This window comes from Coloeus monedula (genome assembly GCF_965178545.1).
Source record: "Coloeus monedula genome assembly, chromosome: W".
NCBI classification, from domain to species: Eukaryota; Metazoa; Chordata; class Aves; order Passeriformes; family Corvidae; genus Coloeus; species Coloeus monedula.
In genome coordinates this window covers 21,397,052-21,415,331 of record NC_138821.1, presented here as the reverse complement: position 1 = coordinate 21,415,331, position 18,280 = coordinate 21,397,052, and the positions used below count along the sequence as shown (strand labels likewise).

The 18,280-nt window shown below is 46.3% G+C and overlaps 1 protein-coding gene across 1 annotated transcript in view; it reads right to left on the bottom strand.

Annotated features, from left to right (window-relative positions):
- The window catches only part of LOC309584566 (transmembrane protein 161B-like), a gene marked incomplete at its 3' end in the record, with an annotated part of 152,036 nt that overhangs the window by 78,475 nt on the left and 55,281 nt on the right, over window positions 1-18,280 (bottom strand). The gene's annotated exons all lie outside the window — the stretch shown is intronic.

Here is an 18,280-nt window from a genome sequence, read left to right as displayed (position 1 = left end):
ATTTGTAAATGAAAGGTATTTAAATGTAGCGTAGAAAAATATTTGTACATTGGGTTTATATGGGGAGGTTTTGACAGTGGGGGTGTGGGAGGGGGGGATGTCTGTAGGGGTGGCCTCTGTGAGAAGACACCAGAAGCTGCCCCTATATCAGGCAGAGCCAGTTCCAGCCAGCTCCAAAATTGACCCACCACTGCCCAAGGCCAAGCCAAGCAGTGATGTTGGTAGCATCTCTGTGATAGCATATTTAAGAAAGGGTAAAAAACACTGTGCAGCAACTGTGAGAGAGAAGTGAGGAAAAAAAATAGAAATGAGAAAAACAATCCTGCAGACACCAAGGTCAGTGAAAGAGGAAGGGGAGGAGATGCTTCAGGCACCGTAGCAGAGATACTGTTTCACCCAGTGGTGAAGATCATGGTGAAGCAGGTTGTCCTGCAGCCTATGGAGGTTCACACCATAACACATATTCACATTGCAGCCCATGGAGAACCCTTAAATGCAGCAGGTGGATGTGCACTGAAGGAAGCTGCAGCCTGAGGAGAGCCCGTGTTAAAGCAGATTTTCCTGAAGGTCTGTACCCCGTGGGAGGGACCCCACCCTGCAGAAGAGAAAAATCATGAGGAATAAAGAGTGGCAAAGACAAACTCCCATTCCCTTGCACTGCTCAGGGTGATTGAAGGAGGTAAAAGACTCATAGATAGTCTTGGGTTGGAAGGGACCTTTAAAGGTCATCTAGTCCAACCACCTTGTAGGAACATCTTCCACTAGATCAAGTTGCTCAAAGCTCCATCCAACCTGGCCTTGAATACTTCCAGGGATGGGGCATCTAAAACCTCTCTGGGGAACCTCTTCTAGTGTCTCACCACCCTCATCATATTTAAAAAACAAAAAAAGTCTTCCTTACATCCAATCTAAATCTACTCTCAGTTTAAAACTCTTGCCCCCTGTCCTCTCACTATCTGCCCATGTAAAAAGTCTCCTTCCATCTTATAAGCTCCCTTTAAGCATTGAAAGGCTGCAATAAGGTCTCCCCAGAACCTTCTCCAGTATGAACAAACCTGTCTTCCTAGGAGAGGTGCTCCAGCCATCTGATCATCTTCATGGCCTCCTCTGTACCTGCTACAACAGGCCCATGTCTTTCTTGTGCTGAGGACCCCAGAACTGGACACAGTACTCCAGGTGGGATCACACGAAGGCAGAATAGAGGGGCAGAATCCCCTCCCCTGCCCTGCTGGCCATACTGCTTTTGATACAGCCCAGGACAGAATTTGCTTTCTGGGCTGCAAGCACACATTGCCAGCTCACGTCCAATTTTTCATCCACCAGTGCCCCCAAGTCCTTCTCTGCAAGGCTGGTCTCAATCCATTCATCTCCTAGTCTGTACTAATATTAGGAATTGCCCTGACCCATGTGCAGCACCTTGCACTTGGCCTTGTTGAACTTCATGAGGTTCTCATGAGCCCACTTCTCAAGCCTGACAAGGTTCCTCTGGCTGGCATCCCTTCTCTCAAGTGGATCAACTGCACCACACAGGTTGGAGTGTTTGACATTAAACTGAACTTTAGTGGAGGATGGGAAGGTTGAAAGGAAGAACAATGGTGGGACAAACATGCAATGAATGCTTTAGGAGAAATTTCCAATTTGGGAAGTTTGATTGCTGGTATAATAAAGTGTTTAATGGGCACTTGCATAGAGCTCACTGACATCTTAAAATAATTTAAGAATTAGTATGAGAGTTCAAGCTAGCAATGGTATAAAGAACACAATGTGTTTAATAGAGGTTTCCACATGGGTGTATGTAGGTGTAATTGTGCTAAATATTTGACTTATGCTGGAATTTTTTTCAATAGAAAATAAGTTTAGTACAAGCTAATAATATACTACAGAAATTAAAAACATTGAATATTATAAATTTCACCTGAAGGAATTCACTGTCAGTTCAAACACAAAAACCAAACAAAAACAAAAAAACACAAACAGAAAAGCACCTCACCAATCCCCATCCCTCAAAAAAACACCCACCCCAAACAAACCCAGACTAGACATTGACATGAAGGTGGAAGTGAATTTTGTTGTTTTTCTTGAGGGATCTGTAAGAGTGAAAATTATTTCATTAATTCACTTTCATCATATGAGGTCCCAAATGAAACATTTATTGTTTTTGCAAAGGAACTTGGATACAAAACAGACACTGTAAGACTGAGAAGTAACAAAGCAGCTACCTTTTCATCGAAGACAAACTACAAAGATACTTTTTTTATTTCTTAATTTTTTTATATGATCTAGAGAAAGTGTGGTGAAGTTCAGAAATAGTAATCTGCTCATCTGCTTGAGCACTCATCTCCCAGATTTGAACTTGACATTTTGAATGCACTACAAGTAAGTGATAACCCCTTTCAATCATGCAAATCACTTGTGTTGGAAGCTTTCCTACAGATAGACATACAGCACCTAATAAAGAAGCACAGAAAATTTCTTGTTCTGTGTAGTGTACTAGTACAAATCAATGATGCTTTAACCATAACTACAATATAATTACACTCTAGAACTACTGTTCAAGTGATTCATAGTAGTAATTAACAGTATGAGTCAAATAAATAAGCCCTACATACCTTGTGTTTGAAATCTTTTGGTTTAGAGATTGAAACATTTTAATAAAGGTAGACTTAAAGATTTGGAGTTCATATGTGTTCCAGATTAGATATGGTTAAAGGTGAGGTTCCAGAACTGCACCTTTGACATATGCAAATTAATTTGAATAGAAACAACACCACAGATATTCCCTGGTTGAATCAAATCATGAATGAATGACCAACAAAACATCAGTTTTCTCTTTTCCTAAAATGGACCCCAAAATAAGACAGAAGTATCTGAGAATATTTAAAAGTAATTGGGATTGATTTATCAGTTAAAAATTCAAAGGCCTATGCAAATACCTGAGTTGCCAATTAACAAAGTTCAGTTAATATGAATACTGAAATTCTGTTCAAACTCTGAAAACAGTATAGATTTACTGTTGAAAACATCTATATTTCTTCTCAAATTTAAGCTTTTTAATTTTTCACTTCCCTAGACCTGCTGGCCATACTATTTCTGATACAAGAGGAGATGCCATTGGCCTTCTTGGCCACCTGGGCACACGCTGGCTCATGTTCAGTTGGTGGCAACCAGCATCCCCAGGTCCTTTTCTACCAGGCAGCTTTCCAGCCACTCTGCCCCAAGCCTGTAGGGCTGCAGAAGGTTGTTGTGACCCAAGCACAGGACTCAGCACTTCACCTTGTTGAACCTTGTACAATTGGCCTCAGCCCATCAATCCAGCCTGTCCAGATCTCTCTGCAGACCCTTCCCTACTCTTAAGATCAACACTACCACCAAACTTGATGTCATCTGCAAACTTGCTGAGGGTGCACTCAATCTACTTGTCCAGGTTGTTGATGAAGACATTAAACAGGACTGGCCCCAATACTGAGCCCGGAGGAACCCCAGTAGTGACCAGATGCCATCTGGATGTAATTCTACCACTCGCTGGCTGGATGGCTGGGCCCAGAGAAGAATACACCAGTCTGAACTGTGGGGAAGTCAGTTTCTCCAGAAGAATGCTGTGGTAAACTGTCAGTCTCTACTAAAATCTAGGTAGACAACACCCACAGCCTTTCCTTCATCCACTAAGCGGGTCACTTTGTCATAGAAGGAGACCAGGTTGGTCAAGCAGGACCTGCCTTTCATAACTCCATGCTGGCTGGGTGTACTAGTTTGAAAGCAAACCAATGAGACTAGAAATCAGAACTACAATTTAATAGGAAAATTAAAAATAAATGCAATAGTACAAAAACACTGAGAGTCAGGATACAACCTGACACCCTGTTGGTCAGGGTGGTGGTAGCAGTCCAATTAAATGGTGGCTGCAGTCCTCCTGAAGTGATAGATGTGGTTCTGTTGAAGTGGTGATCCTGTAGAAGGGTCTGGCCTTCCTCTGAAGGTCCAGTGGTGGTTATGTAGCTCTTGTCCTCTAGGAATCCAGTATGTAAGGGCTGAGTGTGGTGTTCCAAACCTCAGATTATATCCAGGTAGGAATGCTTGGTTCCTTCCCCTGAGCGGAGCATCTCACAATGGGATGATATAATTTTATGAGTCATGCAGTGAGGCTTGATAGCCCATTAAAAGAAAGGGAGTTATCAGGGATGTGTCATGGAAGAGATAAAGAACACTGCCCCACCTGGTTTTAACAGATGGTGATAGAATACATGCTTTTGGTTACATCTTACATTGTAACCTAAGACACTGGGCCTGATCATCTGGTTGCCTTGTACATGCCACATGATGGCACTCAAGAGAACCTGATCCATGACTTCCCCCAGCACCAAGGTCAGGCTGAAAGGCCTGGTAGTTTCAATCCTTCTTGTAGATGGGCATCATATTTGCCAACTTCCTATCACCTAGGACCTCCCTGGTTTGCCAGGACTGCTGGTAAATGATTGAAAGTGGCTTGGTGAGCACTTCGGCCAACTCCCTCGTACTCTTGGGTGGATCCCATCTGGCTCCATGGACTTGTGTGTGTTTCAGTGGTGTAGCAGGTCACTGACCATTCCCTCCTGGATTATGGGGGCTTCCTTCTGCTCCCTGTATCTTTCTTCTAGCTCAGATGGATGGGTACCTTTAGGACAACTGGTCTTTTACTTCCTGTGTGACCATTCTCAGGCACTTCTGTGGTTTCTAACACATCGAAACCCCTTGTGTCTTTGCTGCTGCATGGATCTTAATCCCCTACCTGCACTGAGATGGTAGACCAAAGGACCTTGGTAGCACACTGTCCCTCAAACATTGGCATGGTACCCCCAGGTTTATCTCTGTTTGTAGGGGCCCTGCCCCTGCCATGTGGTCCTGGGAGAGGGGCCCTGGAGGGGAGACACGGGGTTTCCCTAGCCCCTGGTCAGCCTTGTTCCCCATTGGTTGTTTTGTGTTCCCCTGTGTGGGCAAGGAACCTCGGGTCCCATGATTGCCTCAGTTCCTCGGCAGATCCTCAACCATGTGGCTGGGAAAATAAACATCTCTCTGAAACATCTATCAAGAATCGGTCCATATATATTTCTTTTCCACGGGCCTCGTTGATTGATACGCGTGTTGCAATTTCCCCACTGTGACATCTGTTGAGCTTGGCTTTGTCCCCATCCCCCTTCAAATCTAGTTTAAAGCTCTCTCAAAGAGCCCTGCTAACTCCTGAGCTAAAATCCTTTTCCACTTTGAGATGAGTGGACCTCATCTGTTGCCAGCAGGCTTGGTGTTGTATAAACTGACCCACGATCAGAAATCCCAAAATTCTGCTGGTAACACCAGTCTTAAAGCCAGTTATTCATCTTCATGATTTTCCTGTTTCTTGTCCTATCATTCCCCGCAACTGGCAGGACAGAACACAGTTGTGCTCGAGATCCCTCAACCAATAGTCTCAAGTTCCTGAGGTCCCTCTTGATTGTCTGCAGACTTCTTGCTGGGACTTTGTTGCTACCCACCTGGAAAACCAATAGCAGATAATAATCAGAGAACTGTACCAGGCTGGGAAGTTTCTTGGTGATGTCCCTTACCCAGGCGCCAGGGAGGCAGCACACTTGGTTGGAAATATTAAATGCTCCCCTTGCAATTCATGTATTTAATCTATTGTTATAAAGTAGCATATTGACATTTATACTAATCCTGTCCTATGAAGCATTAAAAAACAATTTTTAGTAAGGACCTAAGCACTCTTTATATGCAAGGCTAATCAGCAGACAGATTATTAAAAATACTGAGGAAATACAGAAAAAAAATCCTTCTGTACTTGTAGTGTCACATATTCAATTTAGCTTTATAATATTAAAATGTGGCTTATGCCTTTAAAAATATGAGTTGGATAGCAGCTAACTTTGACTGATATGATTAAAGCAACAAACTTTAAGCCTATTCTTTTACAACAACACTGTCTTACACTTTGAGCCTATAAGTCCAGTGTCACAATACTATAGTTTTATTAAAATCCAATAATAGTAAATTAATTTTTTTAAAATTAATTTAAATTAGTTTGGTTTACTGCTTCTACTTGTCCTGGGTAACCCAAACCATTATTGTATTCCATATCTCTCTGTGCCCAAAAATTGTTACTGTCTCTTTAGGATCCAGCACTGCAGCCAGAAAAAGAACAGTGGGGGCAGGCGCTGCCTGGACTTTAAGTTGGAGCAGGGAAGCAGGGCCCTCTGTTTTGCCTGGAGGCTTTTGCTCAAGGCAGAAGCTCTGCTTCATCAGAGGTTGTCTCAGGCAGGATTTTCTGGGCTTCCAACAGTAGCAATTTGGAAAAACTACATTTCGCAATTAGAAACTGTTTCAGAGTGAATTTAGAAAACCCTATCAACATCGCAAAGCTTGAGCCGGTCCTGGGGCCAGGCCACAAGGCATTGGTGCCGAGAGACCATTTCTCCGCTCCCCCAACACACCAGCAGCTTGGAAGACAGCAGGGCCAACACCGGTGGAATCCAGCAGGTGGCAGGAGGAAGCAGCAAGCAGTGGCACTGACCCCACATGTGCCAGCAATCCTTATCTCCCACTAGAACTGCTTTGTAAGCTCCTACCTTCCCAGGAGGGTTTCTTTTGGTCTGCCATCTTTTCCATTTGTCTCCTGGACTGTGCAGTCACCTGTGAAGGCCGCCGTCTTGGGATGGAGGGGTATTCTGCCATTTTGAGTTTCTCTTTGTTCACGTGGAGTTTGTGAGACTTAGCAATTTTTATCTAGTGATTATTTACTGTTATTTTTTGCCTGTTGCAGTTTGACTTGTTAGTAAGATGTTATTTTCTCACTTATATCTACTCATATTTCACTTCTCCTTGTTGGTGGAAAGGGATTGGATAATACTGTAAGGGGAGGCAACTCATTCCAGAGTGCCTACCTCCTAAATTGTCTTAAACCGAGACAAATTTGCTGCCCAACTACAAGAGGCATGAGAGAGAAAATAAAAAAATAAGAATTTTTGTAAGGAACATTTGGTATTGGGTACCAAACTTGCTGGTCACCATGCTGCTCAGTCTAATCATGGGGCTGTGGCACCTAGGCTTGTATACTTCTCTGTATATATGGGACAATCTGCCTGAGATATTGTTCCAGTTTGGTCAAATTTAGAGATATATCCTCTGAGAGAAGGCACAACCACCCCTCCCCCCACCAGGTTCGGGAAAAATAAATTTTCCTCAAAGGAAAGTGAGAGATTATTTATTTACCAAACACACGGGAAAAGGATAATAATGCTAAATAATAAATTCTTTTGCTGTGAAAAAAAAAACCTGGGAAAGTGTTAGAGTCCTCCCTTTGGTCTCCTCGGAGCTGGGGCTTGGCCCAGGGCCAGGCCCCCTGTGCTCAGTGGAAAGTCCTCCCGATGTGTTCTGATATTGAAGCAGTCCAGCAGAAAAGGGAGAAAATCCAAAATTCCAGGGAAGGAAAAAAGTTCAACTCTCAGTCTCTTTCCAGAGAAAAAGAAACTGAAAAACTGGCTGAAAGCTGACTGGAAAAAAACCTGCAAGCCGGGTGCTTCCTTGCTCCCCCACCGCAGCTGGAAAAAAAAGTCTCTATTTCTGTGTGACCTTGAACAAGCTGTAAACTGCTTTGAAAAAGTTTTGCTCCATTTTTTCCTTCCTCCTCTCAGGCTCAGTTTAAAGGCATAGAAAGGCACAAGCATTAATTTCTGGGCATAGGGCAGCGATATGGGATACCCATCATAAAGTCACCCCAAGACAGATATGGATCTTTTTTGGATCAGGGGCACAAACCAAGATTGCTTTGTTGATACACTCTACAATATTAGCTTATGTACAGATAACAGCAGAGGCAATGAAGAGTATTTGGGATGTGTATTCACTGTTGTTTGCCTGTCCTGGTCTCAGCTGCTACTTCTGAGGGTTTATTAATAATCACACCCAGCCTGTTGGGGGAACAGGAGGGAATTATTTTTCCCAGTCTTTTACCTGCTTCTCCCCATTCAGGTCAGACACATCACCTTTTGAGAATGTTCATTTCCCTCTGGATGTTAAAGACACCATATTTTTGTTGCTAATTCTGCTATGTCTCCTCTATACGGTCTACAACCCATTTAGAATTGGGGCTGAGATTTCCAGGGAGGTTGCTCAGAGATCTGCCCCATTGGTGGAAAATGTTGAGTGGCATGGAATGTGGGAGGATATAGGCCAGGTCCTGAAGAAATACTCTGCCCCAATAGTTTGGAATTTCCTCCCTGAACAAATACAGAACTCAGCTAAGATAGCAGAATATCTGAAAGAAAATTGCAATGACAGCTCCAAAGAGGGGCAGCTTATTGCACTGTGCTGGGCCCTGGCTAATGCTTATTGCACGCTGCTTGATACCGTACAGCAGCAGCTACAGCCAGAGGGGGAAGGCAAACAAATCGGCAGACACCACGATCACTCAGGCTGCAGTTAAACCAGAAGGGCAGCCTAAGCCAATAGCAGTCGCCCCTGTCCAAAGGAGAAAATACAAGACCAAATCCATTCACCCTGTTTATGACAATGGGGAGGCAGGACCCTCACAGCCAGCAGAGGAATCAGAACCAGAAATAATCACTGAATCTTTGTCCTTAGAAAGTCTCTGCAATCTGAGAAAAGACTTCACCCAACAACCTGATGAGTCTATATTGAGCTGGTTTATCCAAGTCTGGGACACTGCAGGTCATGGTCCAATTTTGGACAGTATTGAAACAAGGCACTTGGGATCTCTGTCACATGATGTGGGTATCGATCAGGGGGTCGTGAGGAGTCCTTAACCTCTCAGCCTCTGGACATGACTTTTAGCAAGTGGGAATGAGAGATACCTTTGCCCAGATCTCCAGCTGCAGCAAGGCCCTTGGAAAACCATGGAGCAAGGAATCCAATGTTTGCGAGAACTAGCTGTGATAGAGATCCTTTTCTCAAATTACAACCACACCACTAAGAGTTCAGATCTGGTAAAATGTACAACACTGATGTGGCTCAAGCTCGCACCACTTGGGACCCAAGCATACTCCCAGTTCCTAGCGTCACTGCAGTGGAATGAGGAAAATGAGCAAGTGGGTGCTATGACAAGAAGGTTCCAAACATATGAAGATACTGTCCATGCCCCAACATGAGCCCAAGTCTCAGCCATGGAAACAGACTTGACCAAGCATACATAGAAATTGGAAGAGAGAAACTCAGCAAGGAGCTTAAAAAGGGCCTTCTCCAAGTCTCGTCAGTAAAGACCAGAGTACCTGTTATCAGAAGCAGATGTCCCCCAGCTAGGGAGAGGGGGTACACCCCATGAGCTGACCTGTGGTTCTTCCTATGTGAGCATGGGGAAGATATGAGAAGATGGGATGGAAACCCCACTTTTGTTCTAGCAGCATGGGTGTGTAAGCTAAAGGAAAAAACTACTTAACAGAAGGAGTTCTGCAAGAATGAATGTAGCTCCAGTTTCCCATGACCGAGCTGCTATGCATAACAGAAGGGAGGATGACACGTCCGATCCCCTTGAAGGGACCTCCAGAATGTATGCCCAAGGAGGGAGCAATTGCCAGAACTAGAGGGGCCCTGCCTCTAGCCAGGTAGAGGCCAGGGAAAATTGGGTCTTATTGGACTGTGTAACTCTGATGGCCTGGCACATCAGAATCACAAAAATACAAGGCTTTGGTTGACACCAGCACACAATGTACTCTGATACCATTGGGACATGTGGGGGCAGAACCTGTTTCCATTTCTGGGGGTGACAGGTTGTTGGGGTTTTAGAAGTTCTCCTTTTGTTTTTCTTTTTCTCTTAAAGAATTTTCCCATACGTGTTGCCAGGAGACAAATTACTGAGTACTTAAGAGAGACAAAAAGACCTGGCCACAGAGGGAGGGGTCCAACTGGCTACTCTCTTTTACCCAGGGTTTCCTCCAGTAGGGCAGGGATGCCACGAGATTTGAACTGGGATAAAGGGGTTGGGTACAGCCCCGAGGGCTCTTGTTCTCCCAGCGGTTGGAGCGAAAAAAGGCTGCCGTGGTTGTGGAGAGAATTCGTCGCCGCTGCAGGTTTCTGCCTTCTGCTGCCTTCCTTCTACCATGAGTGGAGCTTGCTCGCTGGAGTGGCAAGCTAGGACCCTAATACCCTACCTCACTAAAAGAGGGACCTTTTCACCATCTGCTCAGGTGCCTCAGGGAAAACCCCGGTATCCCAAGCCCGTCTTTCCCTGCCCCACTGGGAGCCGGGCTGCGGCTGCCCTGTCCCTGCCATTCCTTTGCCGTTGCTTCAAGCCTTTGCTACACTGTAGCCCCACACGCCCTGCCTGACGGGACATCCCAGGGTTCCCACTGCAGCTCCGGAGTTTGATACATCTTGTCTGCCACCTGGGATTTGTGCTAATCCCTACTGATCCAGCCTGCTGTTCCTGAGGGTCCGGCCGAGCACTGGGATCGGCTGCCCAGGGGGTTTGTGAAGCCTTTGTTCCATCCCTTCCTGGGATCCCAAGCTGCCTTTACCGCGTGCTCCCTGAGCATGCTCCGGAGCGCCTCCTGCAGCCACGGGGGAATCATCTCACATGCCCTGCTCACCAGGAGCCACCAGCGCCCCTGCCGGCTGCGACCGTAACTGCACCAAAGGGGAAAGTGCCTGACAGCCAAGAGGGCTGTCACTGGGTTTCTGTTCTGTTTGTTGGTACTGCCATAGTTACTGTTGTTTGTTTGCCTTGTTATACATATATATATAATAGTAAAGAACTGTTATTACTATTCCTCATATCTTTGCCTGAAAGCCCCTTAATTTCAAAATTATTATAATTTGGAGGGAAGGGAGTTGCAATTTTTTTCTTCCATTCCAAGGGAGACTCCTGCCTTCCTTGGCAGACACCTGTCCTTCAAACCAAGACACAGGGGGATCAGTTAACTGTTGGAAGTTGAGGTGAGCTTGGCTGGGAAGGAGTAGAAAAAAACCCCTATTGTGACTGGTCCAGAGGCCTTGTGTGTTACAGCTGGAGATGGGATCAGTGGCTCTGACCCAGGAAGGGGTGACCAGTCCGGAAAGATGGTCCCAAAAGGAATCGCCTTCCCGAGGTCCGGTGTCTTCCCTCAGCTGCTAGCTAGGAGGGCCTGTGCAGAGACTGTCAGCTCTTTAGTGATTGTCAGCTCAGCTCTGCAGGGCAGCCTCCAGGCCAAGCCAGACCAGAGAGAGAGACAGGAGGCTCAAGTAGCTGGTTCAGCACGAGGTAGCTTTATTATCCATACTCCGGCGAAGGGGAGCTACGGGTGAGCATCTCCATCTCACAGGGGCAGAGGGCTAGCTTTTATAGGGATACAGGGGATGGGTAAAGGCCAATGGGTTACAAAGGATCTGCATAGAGTCTCCTAAAGGATTGTGGGTCTGTCTTTTCTCGCCGTGACCAAAGAAGTAGTTGCCTTTCCAGGGAGTCCTGCTGGGTGATTATGCAATCTCTTATCTCAGCAGACATCCCTCCAGGGCAGGGGCTGGGCATACCCCACACTTGTGTATTCTTGGTATAGATTACCTCAGGAGTGGGTATTTCAAAGACCCAAAAGGACCCAGGTGGGCTTTTGGGATAGCTGCTGTGGAGACAGAAGGTATTAGGCATTTGAACACCTTGCCTGGTCTCTCAGGGGACCCTTCTGCTGTAGGACTGCTGAGGGTTGAAGAACAGGTACTGATTGCCACCACTACAGTACATTGTCAGCAATACTGCACAAGCCGACACAGCGTGGTTCCCATTCATAAGATGATCCGTGAACTAGAGAGCCAGGGAGTGGTCAGCAAGTCTCGCTCACCCTTCAATAGCCCCATATGGCCTGTGGTAAGTCTAATGGAGAGGGGAGACTGACAGTGGACTATTATGGCCTGAATGAAATCACACTATCACTGAGTGCTTCTGTGCCAGACATGCTTGAACTTCAGTACGACCTGGAGTCCAAGGCAGCAAAGTGATGCCACTATTGACATTGCTAACGTGTTTTTCTCCGTTCCTCTAGTAGCAGAGTGCAGGCCACAGTTTGCATTCACTTGGAGGGGCGCACAGTACACCTGGAACTGACTGCCCCAGGGGTGGAAGCACAGTCCCACCATTTGCCATGAACTGATCCAGACTGCACTGGACAAGGGTGAGGCTCCAGAAGATCTGCAGTACATTAAGGACATCATGGTATGGAGGAACCTGGCAGAGGTTTTTGAGAAAGGGGAGAAAATAATCCAGATTGTCCTGAAAGCTGGTTTTGCCATCAAAGTAAAGTCAAGGGATCTGCCCAGGAAATTCAGTTCCTAAGGGTAAAGTGGCAAGATGGACACCAACAGATTCCAACAGAGGTGATTTTTAGGACAGCTGCTATGTCCCCACCAACCAGCAAGAAAGAAACACAGACTTTCCTAGGTGCCATGGTGCAGCGGGTTCGGTTTGTAACCGGGCAGAAACACCAATTTAGTGTAGTGGTTTGGCCCAAAACACTCATTACTATTTACCCTCTGTGAGATAAGAATTAGGAGAAATGCAAAGCAGGCACCAAACTTGAAAGAATATAAAGAAGTTATTAACAGACCTAAAAGAGGAAAAAAATCATATCACACCTTCAGAACACTTTTCCTCCCCCCACCTTTCTCCCTTCTCCCAGTGACAATGTAAAAAGACAACCCTTGAGATGTTCAGTCTGTTTACCACTTCCATAATAACCTTGTTCAGTCCATTTAGGAAGAGGAGTCTCTCTTGCTCATGCTATGAACACATTATCACAATGAGACAGCCGCCCGAGTTGGTTCCCTGCTCACATGCGAGTCCCTTCCCCCGACTTGCAGCTTTTCCCACAACTGCTTTCGAGGGTCCACTCTTGAAGGTTTTTTGGGGTACAATTTTAAGGTTGAGCCATTCAGAAATAAAAGTTCTCTTCACCCATCTCTGGGAGAATTTCATATGTAAGAACAGAGGCCCTTCTCCCCTGGGAGCAAAGGGTCCTCCTCATCTTCATCTCTAGGACTATCTCTGGGAGCATCTCTAGGAACTGAGGTTTTCTCCTTTTCCATTTGGAGAAAAAGTCCTCATTGCTTCCATCTCTCCTTGTTCAAACTTCTCATTAAATTACAGCTGCTTCAGCATCTGCCTGTCTCAGCGCAGGTGCTTTTGCTCACAAGTACAAGTTGAACACTCCACCTCCCATACCTTCATGAAATTACAACAGGTACTCTGATATAGCTTCACAACAGAATTTCAGCTTTAAGCATCTCCTCTTTCTCTTCCCTCAGGTTTTCAGCTCTTCACAGCAATAAAAGGGTTAATCTTACCCAGGCCTTGCAGCTGGGATGTCGCTTATCGCTGTTGGTCACATGATCTTTTGCCGGACAGCAGGGCAGCTTCAGCTGAGTCTTGGCCGCACTGGAGAGGGGGAGCCACCCGTCTGCACGTAGCAGGGCTGTGGGGGGGTTCCGCGGGTGGAACCAGGCCCATTGGCTCCAGGATGGCTGTGCCCGGCCCGGACCGGCCCAAGCAGGGCCTGGGCCCCACCTGTCCCAGCACCGGAAACGAGAGAGAGCTGGGGGGGGGGGGGGGCGGGGGGGGGGGCGGGGGGGGGGTGTTTGTCTATTTTTAAGTGCGGATCACAGAGGCGGTCACAATTTTAAGTGGCTTAAAGAATTGTCCATATTCAAACTGGCCATCTGATAGGTTCTGTCAGGTCACAGAGGACGCTGTAAGCAACCCTTTGCAAGAACATCACTTCCGGGACTATGCTTGCTAACCCATGACACATGGGTTTTTGGAAGATGTACATCCTGGAGTACAGCCAGATTGTAAGTCCTCTTTACCTTGTGACACAAAGGAAAAATGACTTCAAGTGGGGCCCTGAACAATAGGAAGCCTTTGAATGAATGAAACAAGAAATTTCTCATGCAGTAGCCCTTGGGCCTCTCAGGACAGGACATGATGTAAAGAACATGCTCTACACTGCAGCTGGGGAGAATGGTCCTTCCCAGAGCCTCTGGCAGAAGATACTTGGAGAGACTTAAGGACAACCTCTCGGATTCTGGAGTCAGTTTGAAAGCAAACAAACAGAGGAATTAACTCCATGTAGGAACCCAGAGTGCCGAGAATATTTCTCTGCCTGTTTTTAAGGGTTCTTACCCCCCTGAACAACACTGTTTTAGCCTCCAACCTTGGAAAAAATTACCAACGGTCAGACAATAACTAGAAAATACAGTGGTGTGAATTAGGTGGTAGACTACTATGTAAGATTGTCACAGGGTGAAAATAGAGGTTTTGGGCTTCTCTTTGTAGTAAATAGATAAGAGTAAAAAATATCAAAATGGAGGATTGTTGTTGTTCTCTAAACCTTCTTCTCCTTCTTCTACTACTCCATATTCTGCAGTAAAAGTAGTTTGGAATGATTGGATAGAGAATTCTGCAGTTCCTAGTCGTGTTACTGAATAATTGGTAGGAAAGTGAAAATAATGTACAATTTTAGCAACTATTGGTTAAAATATCTTTAAAAGGCTGTTTAAATCTTGATAGAGAGGCCTTCACTCCTGCTTTTCTGTGCTCTATGCTGTACCTGGGTCACGCTAGTGGCTCTGTTCCTCTGATAAGACTTAATAAACAACTATCTGTAAGCATTGAAACTCAAGGAAAAGTCTCGGTTTATCTTTGAAACTCCTTGCAAGGACTTTCAGCAAATTCTCTCCCATCCGGAGAGACTTGATTTACAGCATGGTTCAGTGTCAACTCCACATAAATATTTTGTAAGAGATTCCAAGTCAGAAATACAATTTAGTAGGAAAATTTAAAATAAATGCAATACCACAGAAACACTGGTTTAAACTGACAAAGTCAAAATATGACCTGATACCCTGTTGGTCAGGGTGGTGGTAGCAGTCTGATTAAACAGTGATTGCAGTCCCGTTGAAGTGATGGATGTGATTCTGCCAAAGTAGTGATCCTGTAGAAAAGGTCTGGTCCTTCTCTGGAGGTCCGGTGGTGGTTATTGAGCTCTTGTCCTCTGGGAATCCAGTGGTAGTGCTATAGTGGTGTTCCAAACCTCTGATTATATCCAGGTTGGAATGTTTGGTTCCTCCCCCTGGGCGGGGCATCTCACAATGGGATGATATAATTTTATGAGTCATGCTGGGAGACCTTGATGGCCCATTAGCGGGGATGCGCCCCCCCTCCCCCCAGGGTGGCTGCTTCTTCCTTGGAGGGAGTTATCAGGGCTGAGTCATGGAGAAGAGAAAGAACACTGCTCCTCCCATTTTAACAGTTTATGTAGATGGTAGTAGAATACCCACTTTTGGTTACACCTTACACTGTAACCCAAGACAGTCGGGCATACAGAGGATCTGAGGCCAGCTACACCCCAACTGAAAAAGAGATTTTTGCATCTTATGAAAGCGTTCAAGCTGCCTCAGAAGTGATTGGCACTGAAGCACAGCTGCTTCTAGCAACGTGACTGCCAGTGCTGGGCTGGATGTTTAAAGGGAAAACCCCTGCAACACATCATGCCACCGATGCTACCTGGAGTAAGTGGATTGATCTAATCACACAGTGAGCTCAAACAGGAAATCCAAATCACCCTGGGATCTTGGAAGTCATCATGAACTGGCCCAAAGGTGAGAGTTTTGGATTATCATCTGAAGAGGAAGAGGAGCTGGTAGAGATTTGTGAGCAGAACGATCCCCGATCCCTAAGCAACTGATTTGTGTGAGTAAACCCTGGAAACTTTGGATTCCTCTTCTTGGTTTTGCTTTTCTATTCCATATCTAAACTATGGAGGAACCGTGGGAAGACTCTTGGCTTTCAGAGCCGCATATGGACATTTATCTTAAACTTAAAATGATTCTTGAACAACGATTTGTAAATTTTAGCTTAATTCAAGCTCAAAAAGAACTGAAACACTTCCTGGCATGGTTGTTTAAGAACTTTTTCTATGTTTCTTGGGATTTAATTCTTACCAAGGGCTTTTGGAAAACCGTTTGGACACAGTTAATATTGGAGTCAAAATATATGCCGATGGAAGAATATTTTCGTGAATATTATTTAGTTACCAAGACTGTTGAGCAATGTCAGCTGTGTCTTGGCGAAGGGAAGCCTGGCGCAGGGACCGTGCGACCCAGGCCACGTGCACCGAGTGCTCTGCGAGCAGCAGCGAGGCAGTTCCCGCGCACGGGCGGAGACACGCGAGCCGCGGCGGGAACCGGCGGTGCCCGCACGGCCCCGCGCAGTGCGTGGTGGAGCGAGCCCCGTGAACGCCCGACCGAGAGGGGCGGCACGTGGGCAGCGGCTGGCGGCGGTGGAGCGGAGCCGCGCCGAACCGAAACGCGCGCTGGAGCAGGGCACGGGGGAGTCGTCGCTCGGGGGCCCGGCCGAGACGTGGGTACAGTGCCTGGCATCAGCAGCAAAGCTGCAACCAGAGGAGGCGACGCACGGAGAACTGAGCGGCGCGGCCCGGCCCGGCCCACGCAGCCCCGAACGTGACCCCGGGAAGAGCGCGCAGGCACCAGCAGCTCCGACAATTCCAACACGGGAGCGACCGAAAGAGAGAGCAAAGACGCAGCGAGACAGAAAACAGCAGCCACTTGGAAAAAGGAAAAGATTATAGTAGCTAAGATCTCAGGGATAGTAAAATGGTATAATGTTAAGCAAAATTATGGTTTTATAACAAGGTGTGACAACCAGCAAGACATATTCGTGCATAGAACTGCTATTAAAAAGAATAACCCTGAAAAATGCATCCCAAGCTTGGGAGATGGAGAGGTGGTGGAATTCAAAATTATACAAGGTAGAAAAGGGTTACAAGCATCACAGGTCACTGGGCCTGATGGTGTTCCTGTAAAAGGCAGTATATATGCAAAAAATCGTAGTCATGTTAGACAATATCTCCATTGTAAGTCCCCCCTACAGTCTCCCTTTCCTAATCCCACCTTTCCCTTTTACCCTATGTCCTATTACCCCCAGTGTATTCCTAATCCGTTTTTTCATCCATGGTTTCCCTCACAAAACCATGCTTTTGCCAATTGTTTCCCCAAAAATCCCTTTCCAATGCCGAGTGGGGGATGAAAAGGGGGAGGGAAGAAGTTAAACCCTCTCCTGCCTCAGTTTCCCCACAAAGCATGCTCAGAGATTTCTGTCTCCCTTCTGTCAGCCCTGAGATGTTCCACAGAATCTGTTTGGACATTTAAAAACTCCGGAGGGTGGCTTGTTTTGTTTTGAAACTGTTCTTGCTATGTTTATCCAGTTGTTTTCATTCTCCTTTTATTAAAATAAAACGGGTGAGGTGTTGGGGTCTCCTCCCCTGCCATGTAGCCCTGGGAGAGGGGCCCTGAGGGGACAGACACGGGGTTTCCCTGCCCCTGCTCAGCCTTGTTCCCCATTGGTTGGTTTGTGTTTCCCTGTGCGGGCAGAAGGACCCTTGGTCTGGTGACTGTAACAGTTCCTCGGTGTAAGAGACGGTCCGAAAATCCCTCATCTGCCTCACGATCATCGCCGAAGACAGAGACTGAACACAGCAGTCCTGGCCTGGCTGAGGTGGGATTGTCTGCCAAGTGTTGCCTACGGGTGTGCCCACTGGGAACTGGTACGCATTCCTGAGGAAAATTAGTGCAGGTCACAATGGACTGCGCCGTTCTTGCTGCCCAGGTGGGAAGGACTGCGCTGAAGCGGAAAGGAATGACCTGTCCTGTACACCTCTCCGGTACACCTGTCTTGTACGTCTGTCCTGTACCTGTTTCCCAAAGCAACGGACCCCATAACAATGGCTGTAGATTTCCCAACCTCTTGGCCAGTTGCCCCTCGCTTCTGAAAGGGACTATAAAGGGACCTTCTGAAATAACCAAGTAGGAGATCTCCCCACGGAAGGAAGATGAATCTATTGGCGGAAGACCACAAGGACTTCGTCTCATCCGTTGGTAGCTATTGCCCCTCTTTTTTCCCTTCTCTACTTTGTTTCTCTCTCTCTCTCTCTCTCTCTCTCTTACTCTCTTCTATTGCATTACTGTGTTGTGGGCACTTAATAAAGGTGCGTTGTTTTGATTAAAACTGAAATCTCTTGTGTCCTTTTACACTCTGAGATCGATAAACGAACCATCACGACCCCCGCTTGCATTAGCGGATCGTGACACTTGGCAGAGCCCCGGCCATGCGGCTGGAGAAATAAACATCTCTCTGAAACAGCTATCAAGAATCTGTCTGTCCTATATATTTCCTTTCCACGGGACTCCTGGTTTGATATATGTATGTTGCAGTATTCCCACTGCAACAAGGAGCAGGTTACACATGCTGAGGAGACCC